We start from the raw sequence: 12,859 nt of genomic DNA, 5'->3' as shown, positions 1-12,859 counted from the left end.
GTGAGGACCAAGAACTTGTATTTCTAACAAGTTCTCAGGTAATGTTAATACTGCTGAGGCACGGAGCACAATTTAAGAACCACTGGGTTCTAGACTACATCACTACATTGTCCCTGTGTATTCACCTGGAATGCCATTCCCATCTCCATCATCCCATTCTTGCTTGGCTTTCACTTTTCTTTCAAAACTTATATAAGAATTTGCCTTCAGGAAGCATTTGCTCACTTCAACAAACCACCTCAAGGCATTTATTGCCTACTATAATACTTATCTGCCAAAAAAAAACACACTACAGAATATTCTTAATGGTACACTAACGCACGGGTTAGATATCTGCTACCATATACAGGCTGTTTTGCAAGAATTGGGGGAAAAGGCCTCCTTTGGGCAGGCGAATTAGAAAATGCTGAAAAGGCAAACGGACAGTTGGTCAAGCAGAGTGAAACCTGGATTCCAGTCCCCACCTAGCCCCTTGGCCATGGCACCTTTATACAGAGCACCACCAATTCCCAACCAGTCATGGCAGCCCTGGCACAGCCTACCACTAAAACACAAAGCAAGAGCCCTTAGATCAACCCTGGACTTGAGAAAGGGAGAGACGATGGGAGGAAGGGGCAATAAGGCTGTCTGGAAAGGATTTTTGGAGAAGGTTATATCACACCTAAGTTCTGAGTCTTGAATTGCCTTCTCTGTACATCAGGAAGAGCTGTGCTTTAATGTTTTTATACCCACAGTGTATGGCTCACTGTAGATGTTCAATACATGTTTGAATGACTCACAATGACTAAAATTATATGAAGACACTTGCTAATCTATCTCTTTCTCACCAAATAAAGAAGCAAACACACACCCACAGCTGGAACCAAAAGCCATAAATACTATCTAAATATTAATGTATTTGGCCTGTACACTACTCAGCTAGGGGGAAGCATGAATTATTCTAATAACCTGTTGGAAGATGAGACAAAAGGGCCTGCTGATAACACACTTAGGTTTTTCAAAACTAAAGTCTTTAAAATCAAAAACTTTGCATTACCTGATTCAGAATTATTTCTTGATTATTTCAACATGGACTAAAAAATTTACAGGAATCTTGGAAACTAATTTTACAACGAAGAAATTGAGGCTCCGAGAAGTAGTGACTCAAAGACACACAGCCAGTTAGTGGTAAAGCTGTAATTAAAACTCAAGTCACTGGCCCTATACTAGTTTTCTCTCTCCTGTATCACACTCCCTTTGCATTTATAAAATAAAATATTAAATATCCAAAACTTTTTTTAAAAACTCAGATTAACCCAGGTTTTGTTCCCTCTACCCCATTTTTATGAGAGGAAAAGCAGCCATCTAACCATCTTACTTTGTCTAGGAACTTAAAGAGGTAACTTTCAAGATTATGTTTTGCTTTTGGTAAAGATTCATTCTTAAGTCTCTTTGTTTGCAAAATTATACATGCAAAGCTAATATTCATAAATAAAAATCCTGATACAGTCTTCAAATTTTCTCAATTACCAAGGAAGCATTACAATGGCTTTCCAAGATACAGTACTTTCTAAAGAAAAAAAGAGCCTGATTTTTACAATACGTTTAACAATAAGCAGAAAACTCTGGCTATAACTCTCACCTCTCTATTAACCTGAGTACCTCATCCTCTGACCTCTCTCATTAATAGTTTATTAAACTAGCTTTATGTGCTAGTAAGAACCAATTAATTAAAACTCTGCTTCTGGAAAGTAATCTTATGACTTATCTGGATTATAATTTTATTCACCTTTTAAATTTAAGATTAATGTCTTTTGGATTTATATACAATGCAACATAGTCTAATAGTTAAGAGTTAACTTTTTAACTGACACAGCAATCCACGAGACATGCTTTTATTACTTCCATTATACAGGTGAGAAAACTGAGATTTAGAGAGGTTAAAGAATTTGCCCAAGTTTACATGCCTAGGAAGGAGATGAGTTAGAATTTGACATAGGCTGTGTTAACTCAGGTGTCAGGAACTCTCTTGGACAATATATAATGGCTTTCTTAGCCTTTAATCATGTGATAATGCTTCCTTCATCTGTGAACATACAAACTTTTTAACTATCCCTAACAGTACAAGGTAAGTAAGGCATTTTCTTCCTGAAAGTTAATTTACGCTTTAAAAATAAAGCAGAACACAGCTTAAGACATTCTTTAGCTTTTGTATCTTGCATTCTGTCATAAGAATTTCTGCACATATGCTACCTTGTACTATCTCTACTAGAGAACAGAGAAAGCCTACCTCTCAGTACTCTAAATGAGATAAGAAAAAATAATAACATGATATAATAGAATCGACAGAGCTTTAGAATAACAGAGGGAATCAGGTACCTCAAAAGAGACAATCAGGTCATGGTCATGCTTGACTATGTATAAAACTTTTTTTCTGCCTAAGATTGAGGAGACAAGCAGTGGTGTCTCAAACCTCTACCTGAACCTTTAAACCAACTCAACAATTATGAAGAGAAATCTTGTCAGAGAGCCTAAAGACAATACAGGTAATACTTAAGTATTGTTATCTCAATTAGAAAATAAAAGGACTACCCTGAAAAACTCTTCCGACTCTTCCTGACCCATTAAAAATAATCTATCATTTGGGGGGACCTGACAAGGAGAAGGGCTTGTCCTCTTACCTCTGCACTTTATGCTTCCAAAGTATCCTGAACCTAACGCCCTCACAACATTTCAGGTAGTATCCCTATTTGTTTTGTTGCTTTGGGGTTTGGTTTCGGTTTCGGTTTATAATCTCTCCCCATAAAACAGAAGCTCTTTAAAAGCAAAGTCTATGTATTTAACAACTTTGTATACTCACTACTAGTCATGGAGTAAGCACTCATATTAATATTTGCTGAAAGAATCTTAACTGGATTCCCATCACAGAAATAAGACAACTGAGGCCTCTAGAAATTAAATGTTCTACTCAAGACCTCATGACTGTTATATGATAGAAAAAGAAAGAAAACCAAATCTTTGTAAAATAAACTTCAAAAGATTACAAAAAGCATAAATAAGGCTGAGATTAAAATGCCCTTTTAACAGATTTAGAGTGTGGGTTCTGAAAGTAAGTCTGGGTTTAAATCCTGGCTCTCTCAATTTATTAGTTGTCTGGCCTTGCAACAATTAGTCTACAAAACACCGTGTCTTATGAACACCACCACTTACCAAGTCTTAAAGTGCCAACAATAAATGCAATAATGCATTTGCAGTAAATGAAAATACAAAGACGGTGATAACTGTTGGCTGAAGTTATCAGGAAAGATTTTACACAGATTCTACAGCTCAGTGTTTGTTTTTTCTGTTTTTCCTTTCTTTGTGAGCTATATCAATTATACGGCATAATACATAAAATCTAGATAACAGTTTAAAGAATTATCAAGTGAACACTCCACGTAACTACTACTAACATCGAGAAATAGAATACTCCAAAAACGTCTCTACAATGTGTCCCTCCCTCATCACAAACTTGAGAGGTTTAAGCAAATCTAATAAACTTAATTTAGTTAATTTAAGATTAAATAAGTTTAACCTGTAAAACAGATAGCAGCAACATAATAATAACTTCCTCACAGGGTTACTGTAAAATATTTACTGGTATACAGTAAACACTCAATGAGTGTTTCTTACACACACATTATACCCCAGAACAAAGACATGGGGGGGGGGAATATAAGTATGTAATCAAATTGGTGAGAGCATAAAACCTACAGAGAAGTACAGCGCAGAGACAGAGCTGGAAAGCTAGGTTGGGGCCATGTACGAAATAAAAGAAAAATCGAAGCTAATAACATAGAGGAAATTGGGAAAATTCACTGAGCAGTTTTGAAAGACAATCCTCCATGAGTCTCTTGTTTTTCTGCCTGTCTTGAAAACAGAGGCACCAACTGCCTTTGATCCAATCTTTTCAAGTATATTTGTAGAATCTTGGAAAAAAGAAATAGCATCTCCCTCAGAGAAACGGAGAGGTATGCTTACAACCCATTCATTATAAAGATTCCAGTTTCTCTAAGCTTGGGATTCCCCTCCTCTACCACAACCCAATGCATGTGCGAGTGTCACATCTTCATTCTACCATGTACAAACTGGGGCTCCAAGATCTGACACTAATAGCTGTGGCTACTGTACTGCTATTGCTGTAATGCACTGTTCTTCATCTCTCACCAAGGAGTCTCATGACTCCATTAAACTGTAGCAGGTTAACTTAGCCTGCAAGTAGGGTAAAATCTCCGAACTTTCACAGTTCTTGACAGGCATTAGCACATAATCAATGTTTATTATAACTGATAGATTCCACTTCCATACTGTCAGAAAGGATAAAAAATGCAAAACTCAACTGTACGCTGCCTTCAAGAGGCACATTGTAAATATAAAGGAAAAAAGAGTTTTAAGTAAATGGATGGAAGAAAATACACTACAGAAACAGTAAGCTCAAGAAAGTTGGAGTGGCTCTATTAATATCAGGAAAAGCAGATTTTAAGACAAAGACTATTACCAGGGATAAAGAGGGACATTTCATAAAGCCCAATTCATCAGAAAGACCTAATAATCGTAAATTGTATGTGCCTAATAACAGAGCTTCAAAATACATGAGGCAAAAATTAACAGAATTAAGGGAGAAACAGATAATTCCACAGTCATAGTTGGATATTTTAACATCCCTCTCAGCAACTGAATAGAACTAGACTAAAAAAAACAAAACAAATAAAACAAAACCCAAGACATAAATGATTTGAAAAATGCTACCAAAGCACCTTAATCTAATTGATATTTACAGAATAGTACACCCAACAACTGCAGAATAGTCTTTCAAGTGTGAAAGGGACATTTACCAAGATAAACCATATGATGAACCATAAAACAAGGTTCAGTACACTTAAAAAGATTAAAATCATACAGAATATATCTCAAGACCTCAAAATAAAATTAAGTTAGAAATCAATAACAAGATATCTAAAATAATCCCAAATACATGAAAATTAAACAACACGCTTTTAAATAATCCATGGGTCAACAAAGAAATCACAAAGCAATCAGCAGCTATTTCAAACTAAAAGATAATAAAAATATCAAAATCTGCAGGATATTGCAGTGCTTGGAGGAAAATCTATAGCTTTGAATGCTTACATTAGAAAACAAGAAATGTCTGAAATCTATGACCACTTTAAGAAGCTAGAAAAAGAAAAGCAAAATACATGGGGGAAAGAAAATTATAAAGAACAGAAACAAATGAGAGAGAAAAGACAAATGGAGAAAATTAGCAATGTTATTTTTGAAAAGAGATACAAATAGATAAACCAAGAATTAGACTGGCCAAGAAAAAAAAGAAAGAACACATTAACAACACCAGAAATTAAAGAGATATCACTACAAATCCTACAAGCAGTCAAAGGATAACAAGGGAATCATATAAACAACTAATGTCAACAAATTCCTTTAAAAATACAACAAAACTAACATAAGATGAAACAAAATCTGAATAACCCTATGTCTAGTAAAAATTGAATTTGAATTTACCAAAAGTCTTCCCACACACACACAAAAAAATTTAAGTTCAAAAGGTATCACTGAGGAATTTTATCAAACAGTCAAGGAATATTGCACAAAGTCTTTCAGTCAGTAGAGGGAACACCTCCCCGGGTTATCTTATGAGGCCATCATAATCCTAATACTGAAACCTGAAAAAAAAATTACAACCAAAGAAAACTACAAAATAATATCCCTGAGGAAGAAATATCCTCAAGCCCTAACAAAACATTAAACATAAAAAGGATAATACGCTATGATCAAGTGAGGTTATCCTAGGCACCAAAATTAACATTTGAAAACCACCACTGGTGTTTGAAAACCTGTGGTAGAATGATGAGCACTCTGTTGCTAAATTTGGCTACTGCAAATATTTTTGTTCACCTACCCCAACATACAAGAATATCTCTCATCAGAAATATAAAGACATAAGTATAATTGCTAGGTTTATGGTACATGTATTCTTCAACTTACTAAAAGTCATTTTCTTTTGCAAAATGACTATGTCCCTCCAAAAGTGGGAGTCTAATTTCCCCACATTCTCATTAACACTTGATATTATCAGAATTTTTAATGTTTGCCAATCTGATAGAAGTGAAATGATTTCTTCTTATGGTTCTACTTTGCACTCTCCCAATTACCAATGAGATTATAATTCGGCTGTGGGTTGCTGTAAGTCATGATATCACATAGGTGAGTTGCAACCAGCATTCTTAATTTAAAAGAAAGAAAAAATTAAAAAATCAGCGTGTACCACATAAAGGTTAGACATTATTTCCATGGTGTGTGTGTTTGTACTGGGTCACAACATAAAATGTTTTTGTAACTTGGAGCTTCTAGCAAGTTAAAAGCCATCTCTAGAGCTGTTTAATTATAGCAAAACTCCTTAGAGAAATTTGGGCAACCAACTGGTACATCATTTAGGCCCATAGTACTAAGGATGTATCTTATAAAGAAGGTAGGATTGAGATGTCCTTTAAGCACTAATTGGCTTAAAGAATTACAAGAGGGAGAAGAAACCTGAAGGAAGAAATAAGGAGTGAAACAGAAAAAGGATTCTATAAAACGAAGTGGTCTATGACCTACTTAAAGCTCACTTAAAAAGAATCACATTTGTCAATAGACAAGGTTTCTCTCAGCACTAAAACACAGGAAGTTGGGATCCCATCCTCTTGACTACCACAATGACAGAAAACTGATCCCTCCTCCTCTGTAGACACATCCTAATTCCCACCTCAAGAATCATCTTTCTTGGGCTTATGCAAGAGCATCCTCTTAGGTCTCTGCTTCCTACTTTCCCCTACAGAGCATCACAGTACCAAGAATCATCTAAATTCTAGAGATTCATATTTTAATTCAGCTAGCAAAGATTTTCCAAGCGCTTACTATATCACCTCTCTATTAAGAAATTAAGCTGTATCTCCCGAACAATTTTAACTCCTGGTTATAGTCTCTAAATCTTGTTATTCTTAACTAAAACTGTCCTAATTGCCTCCTCTTGAAGGTGTTTTGCTTCTTGGACTGTTAAACCTCCCGCATACCATGACCAATTTCTGCTACCCTCTTTGTCCACCAATAATATCCCTACTCTATTTTATTTTTTTTTTTTTTTTTTTTTTTTTTTTTTTTTTTTTTTTTTTTTTTGCGGTATGTGGGCCTCTCACTGTTGTGGCCTCTCCCGTTGCGGAGCACAGGCTCCGGACGCACAGGCCCAGCGGCCATGGCTCACGGGCCCAGCCGCTCCGCGGCATGTGGGATCTTCCCGGACCGGGGCACGAACCCGTGTCCCCTGCATCGGCAGGCGGACTCTCAACCACTGCGCCACCAGGGAAGCCCCTCCCTACTCTGTTTTAAATAACTATTCTTTTTCATAATCCCTTCTTCAAAAGTTGCTGGACCAATCACACCACAGCAAATGTCTGGTGTAATGAGTTTATGAATCTACCTATCACTTAATAAGAGTGTGATCTTAGGCATTTAAATTTATTAACTTCCCTGAGATTCAATCTCATCCCTAAAATTAGTAAAACAATAGGTATCAAGCAGTAATGAGAATTAGAGAATCTCTATTGCCTTTTTTCTTTTTACTTAACTTTTTAACTTTTATTTTTAATTTCCTCTAAATGCAATAAAATGCTTTTATAGAGGGACGCACTTCAATTGAGCTACCATGAAATACAAAAAGGAAAAAGCATGAAGACAAAACCAGTATGAGTAAACTTACCAGGTGGGGGTTATACTGCTCTGCCTATGTGCTCTTCTTGTACATCCAGATTCTAAAGAAGCAACTGTAAAAATACTTCTTTCCCCATGGCAAGCAAAATTCTAACAATCCACAATGACCCACACCTTAGTATACAGCCCTCCCCTTGAGTGTGGGAGAGACTTGTAAATATAATGGAACATCACTCTTGTGATTGTTACATGGCAAATAGATTTTTGCATAGGTATTTAAGTTCCCTAATCAGTTGAGTTCACCAAAAAGGAGACCTTCCTGAGTGGGTCTGACCAAATCAGATCAGCTTTAAAAAGGGGTCTTAAAAGGGAGTCCAAAGGACAGAGACAGAGTAAGCCAGAGCAACTGACTTCTGCTTGCCTGGGTGAAAGCAAACAGCCATGATGTGAAAGGCCTACGTGAACATGTGGTAAGGAACTGAGAAAGGTCCTTGGCCAACAGCTAGAAAGAAGATGGCAACATCAGTCATACAGCCACAAGGAAATTCTGCCAACACGTAGTGAGCACGGAAGAAGGTCATGAGCCTCAGATAAGAACGGCAGCCACAGCTAACACCTTGATTTTAGCCTGGTGAGATGCTGAAAAGAGACCCCAAAGTACCCAGATTTCTCACCTACAGAAACTGTGAGCTAATAAATGGGTGTTGTTTAAGCTAGTAAATTTGTGGTACTTCGCTGTACATAAAGAGGAAACTAATACACTCCATCAACATAGGACAAAACAGAAAAGGATAAAAAGGGGGAAGAGACATCTTTTTCTCCAGAGTGCACTGTATCTCCTCACAGCACTGATTATGAAGATATACAGATCCAGAATCAAGGAAAAAGATTAAAACTATAAAATTACATAAATTTTTACAGCTTTAATAATTAAGAAGGGCTTTTCCACACACAGCTTGTTATACAACTATCATATAATTTATTACCTTCATTTTAGTGATGAGGAAAGAAAGGCTGGAAGAGTGACACCCCAAAGATCACAAACCTAGGGTATGTTTAAAGTAACTTCAGTCCAGGGCTCTCTCTCCCCTACCACAGCCCCCTTAAGGCTTTAAAAGAGCCATTCAAATCAACAGTACCTGTATACTGTCTTCAAGGGAAGCATTCCTAGTAACATAACAATTTCCCGTATTTCGCATCTATTTATATACCCCTTAGCTTTGTCAGAATGTCAAAACTAAAGTGGATACTGAAAATTTTCCAATCAAAAGTAGTTTGGTTGTAAAAATGACCGTGGGTAGACCATCTGAAAAAAATGTACATTTTGAAATGTAATGAAAAAGCTTTAGCAAAACGCTTGTCGGTTTTTTAGTACTTTATTTAGATAGCAAACAATCTGTGTTATAACTATTCTCAAAAATCCAAAGCAAGTAAACAACCTTTCCGAATCTTTCACTATTTCCCCCCTTGGACAAATTTTTTTAGCCTTAATATTTCGTACGTTATAAATATGAGAACGTGGTACAATATATCATACAATACACAGGTTGTTTTTATTTTCACTGTTGTATGTATTTTCCTAAGTGCTTCACCATCAGAATTTGCAATTTTCTTAAAAAGATACAGGAAAATCTAAAAGGTGAAGTCAAATTCCACGTAAGTTACAAATGACTCAACTTTCTTTATGCCAAGTCAAATACTTTCATAAACACTATGTTTGCTAAGAGATGCAAAATAAAGTCCTTTCTAGTCACAACCACGAGAAGGGATAAACTATATATTCATCATCTTAACATCGACTTTAACAGCAAATAATTCGCTGTCGTCACATACAAACAGCATCGTTTTGAGCCTATAAGCGTCCAAAACCATCCCATGACTTATACGCCCGGGGCACGATTCTCTGCAATGTGAAGAAAATCGATAAAATTTCAAATGTTGGTGTAAGGGTTGACGTGACAATCCTAAAACCTGAAAATTTCTTAGTCCCTACAGCACACAAGCAGCACCCAGTTTGGACTCTCCAATCGAGGCCCAGGTCCTACTCCAGGCACTCCAGTTTCCCAGCTCTTCACCACCACCCCCACCCCGAGAAAGGAGGGAAAACAACTTTTATTGGCCTCGTCTCCCGGGGGGCTGGCAAACTAGCGGGGCAGTGCTCCGGCCTGGACACGTTTCACAAGGAGGCCTCCGTCGGGGGCGGGGAGGGCAGATAGCGGGAAAGCCCGGCTTCGACGTCCCCTCTGCCCCAAGCGCCAGCCCCCCGCTCCACCCCACCGAGAAGAGGCCTGGGCCGGCCGCCACGCCGAGCGACCCCCCGGCCCCTCCGCCGAGGCGAGCTCGTTGTCATGTGACGCCGCCACCGCCGCTAAAACACCGCAGAAACGCAGGGCGGCGGGCGGCATTCGCACCAGCCCGCCTCGGCCCGGCCCCGCCGGGCGCGGGCGAGTCCCGAGAGTCCAGGCGGGGGGGCGGAGGGCGGGCTTGGCGGCGGGCCCGAGCGCGCCACAAAGGCTTCCGCGCCCGTCGCCGTAGTGCCTGAACGGGCGGGGGCACAATTTTCGGGGCCCGCGAGAGGGGTGCGAGGTGACCAGGGCTCCGGGTCGCCCGCCGCGCCCACAGTCGTTTCCCCCGGCTCCCGGACGGCCGGCGACCGCCGCGCCCCGCACAGGCCCGCGCGGCCTCCCTCCCCCGCGCGGGGCCCGCGCCCGGCCCGCCCGCTCCCCGCTCGCGCTCTCTCGCTCTCTCCCGGCCTCCATCTTGGATCGGCGCTTCCAGCCCCCGCGCCGCTGCCGCCGCATTCCCCCTCTTTCCCGCCCCCCGCTGCCGTCGCCGCCGCCCGCACTCACCTCAGCTGCCCATCCGGGCGCAGCCGGCCGTCGACCTAGTTTCCCCCCAAAAGTCTCCGGTGTGTTATTCCCGATGTGGGGGGGTTGTTACGGGGTGGTCGCCGGGGGTTCGGGAGCGGGGGCCGCGCCTTCAACGGAGCTGCAATCCTAACCCGCCATCTGGTGGCATTTTCCACACGCCAATGGCGCCGCTGCAGACTTGGGTCCGGACCGCCCTCTGCTGGCCGCCGTGCTTACTGCCTCGCTGACGGGACGGACCTGCCCGGAAAGGGGAGGGAGCTGAGGCGCGAGCTGGAGGCCGCGGCGGGGACGCGCGCAAACGCTTTCCTGTGGGGATTACGCGCACGCGCGCCAGCGGGGCGGGAAACGTGGCCGCTGCGTGGCGGCCCGGCCCCCGCACGGAGCGCTGGCCCAGCTCAGCCAATCGCGAGCGGCGGATACCTCTCCGTGAGGGCCCTGTGGACGGTTCGTGGCCGCCCGAGGCGGGCGGAAGGATGGCCGCGGCGGCGCTTGCGCGCCCCGCTAGCTGAGCTGCTGCCCGCCATTTTTGGAGCTTTTCCGAGACCTGGGAGGGAAACCCGCCCCCGGCCCCTCCACCGAGGCCCCTCCCCGGGTCGCGGGACTGGCGCTTCCCCAGAGCCCCGCCCGGCTCTTGCTACCCCCATCCCCCGCCCGGGACGAGCTCTGCGGAAACGCGAGGGGGTGGCGGCACAAAACTGTGCTCCCGCCTCTCTTGGGTTTGACGAGGGCCTCAGAGTTTAGCATTGTACTAGCGATTTATTGTTGACTGTTGACGAGGCGCTTCCCCCGGCGCGGGTGAAAAGGTTTCGAGAATTGTTTGGGACCTCCCTCGCCGCCGATCTAGACCCAACACTGCTCGCCGCAGGCCGATTGGCGTCGTCCCTGCCTCTGTAAAGCAGATCCTCTCCGTGGTGCCGGCTTTGCATAAGGCGGCAGCATTGGCTAGTTAGTGAGTAAAGAATGTAGGTAGACTGGGAAAATACAGCCTCTGCTTTGGAATCAGATTTCACCTTCCACAGCCTAGGACTACTGTCAGTAGCTGTGAAATGCACGTGAAAATCCTAGCCTTTTAGCTGCCAAAAGGGAAAGTTGACTAACGTGAGATCATGACCAAAATATGCCGCCGAATGTCGCCTTTCTGTACTCTCCGCCCGCGTCTCTGTGGCCGTGGCTTCTACCTTTCACCCACTCACAACTTTCAATACAAAAGTGAATCCTTAGTCTCCCAGGTCATCAGCCCCATTTATGACTAAATGTCTGTTACTATACCCAGCTCTATTTCTGTCTTGCCTTAGAATCGCTCAACTCTTTTTTAAATAGTCTTAACGGCCAGTCTCCAGTAGATTACCCGTATTTCTGATTTCTCTCCCAAGGGTCACAGGTGTGTGGGTTTTCACTGGAGGAAGTCACAATTCTACCTGCTTGGTATGAATTTGTGACTGCACTCCCGCTTACAATTTTTTTCACTCATCTTTGGTTGACTTCCTATCGTATTCTCCCCAAGGACTATTGAAGCTTTCCTTGTTAAGGTGACAGTCCCAATCCATACTAATAGATAAAATCATCTAGTTTCCAGGGATCAAAGCTATGGAATTCCAATTCCGGTTTGATATTCTCTCCGTATTAAAATATCTGTAACCACACCCTGTTCATGACCTCTCAAATTCTCACCAAATTAACCCATTCTCCCCTTCTCTGCAAAGCTAGTCTTTCTTCCTGGACTACGTATGCCGTTCCTTCCCATTTCCTCCTTCCACCACTTTCCTAGGGTCTTATATCTTTAACATCTTGCCATTGACTTCTGTTTTTCAGCAGTTTCCATGGTCATTTAAAAAATTTCAGTACTACTACTCCCTCCAGTTACAGTACTATCAACCTTCTTTTCACTGTCACATTTCTCAAAAGAAGCAGCCTCCCACCTTCATTTCCACCTTATTCCTTAGCTTTTATCAATCTAACCGATAACAACAAACTGAATTTACACTTTCAGGTCACAACCATTTTCTCATCCTCTTTTTCTTGGCACACCCAATCCTATACCCTCCTTGAAACCCTATTTATTTCCCCCCTTTTTAAGACAATTCCTGGGATCTACAACCTACCTGGTTTCCTGGTCTTCTGGTTCCTTGGCTAGCGCCTCCTCTTTTTTCCAATCCATAGTTCAACTCCTAGCTCTCTGTTCTCCTCTACTATCCTTTCTCTTCAAAAGTCTCTTTAAATTACTATCTGTTCCTGATTTTCTCTTAACTAACATTCCTCATATTCAG

At 41.7% G+C, this 12,859-nt stretch overlaps 1 protein-coding gene across 1 annotated transcript in view; it reads right to left on the bottom strand.

Annotated features, from left to right (window-relative positions):
- STAG1 (STAG1 cohesin complex component) overlaps positions 1–10,805 on the bottom strand; it is a 449,323-nt gene extending 438,518 nt beyond the window's left edge. Inside the window, exon 1 of the mRNA XM_081234436.1 lies at positions 10,572–10,805. The gene's annotated coding sequence lies outside the window, so the exon portion shown is untranslated. The remainder of the gene's footprint in view (positions 1–10,571) is intronic.
- Between the last annotated feature and the right edge of the window lie 2,054 nt (positions 10,806–12,859).

This window comes from Mesoplodon bidens, assembly GCF_964165515.1.
Source record: "Mesoplodon bidens genome assembly, chromosome: 5".
Taxonomy (NCBI): Eukaryota; Metazoa; Chordata; class Mammalia; order Artiodactyla; family Ziphiidae; genus Mesoplodon; species Mesoplodon bidens.
The sequence above is the reverse complement of the archived record's forward strand: the minus strand, read 5'-3'. Positions and strand labels throughout refer to the sequence as shown.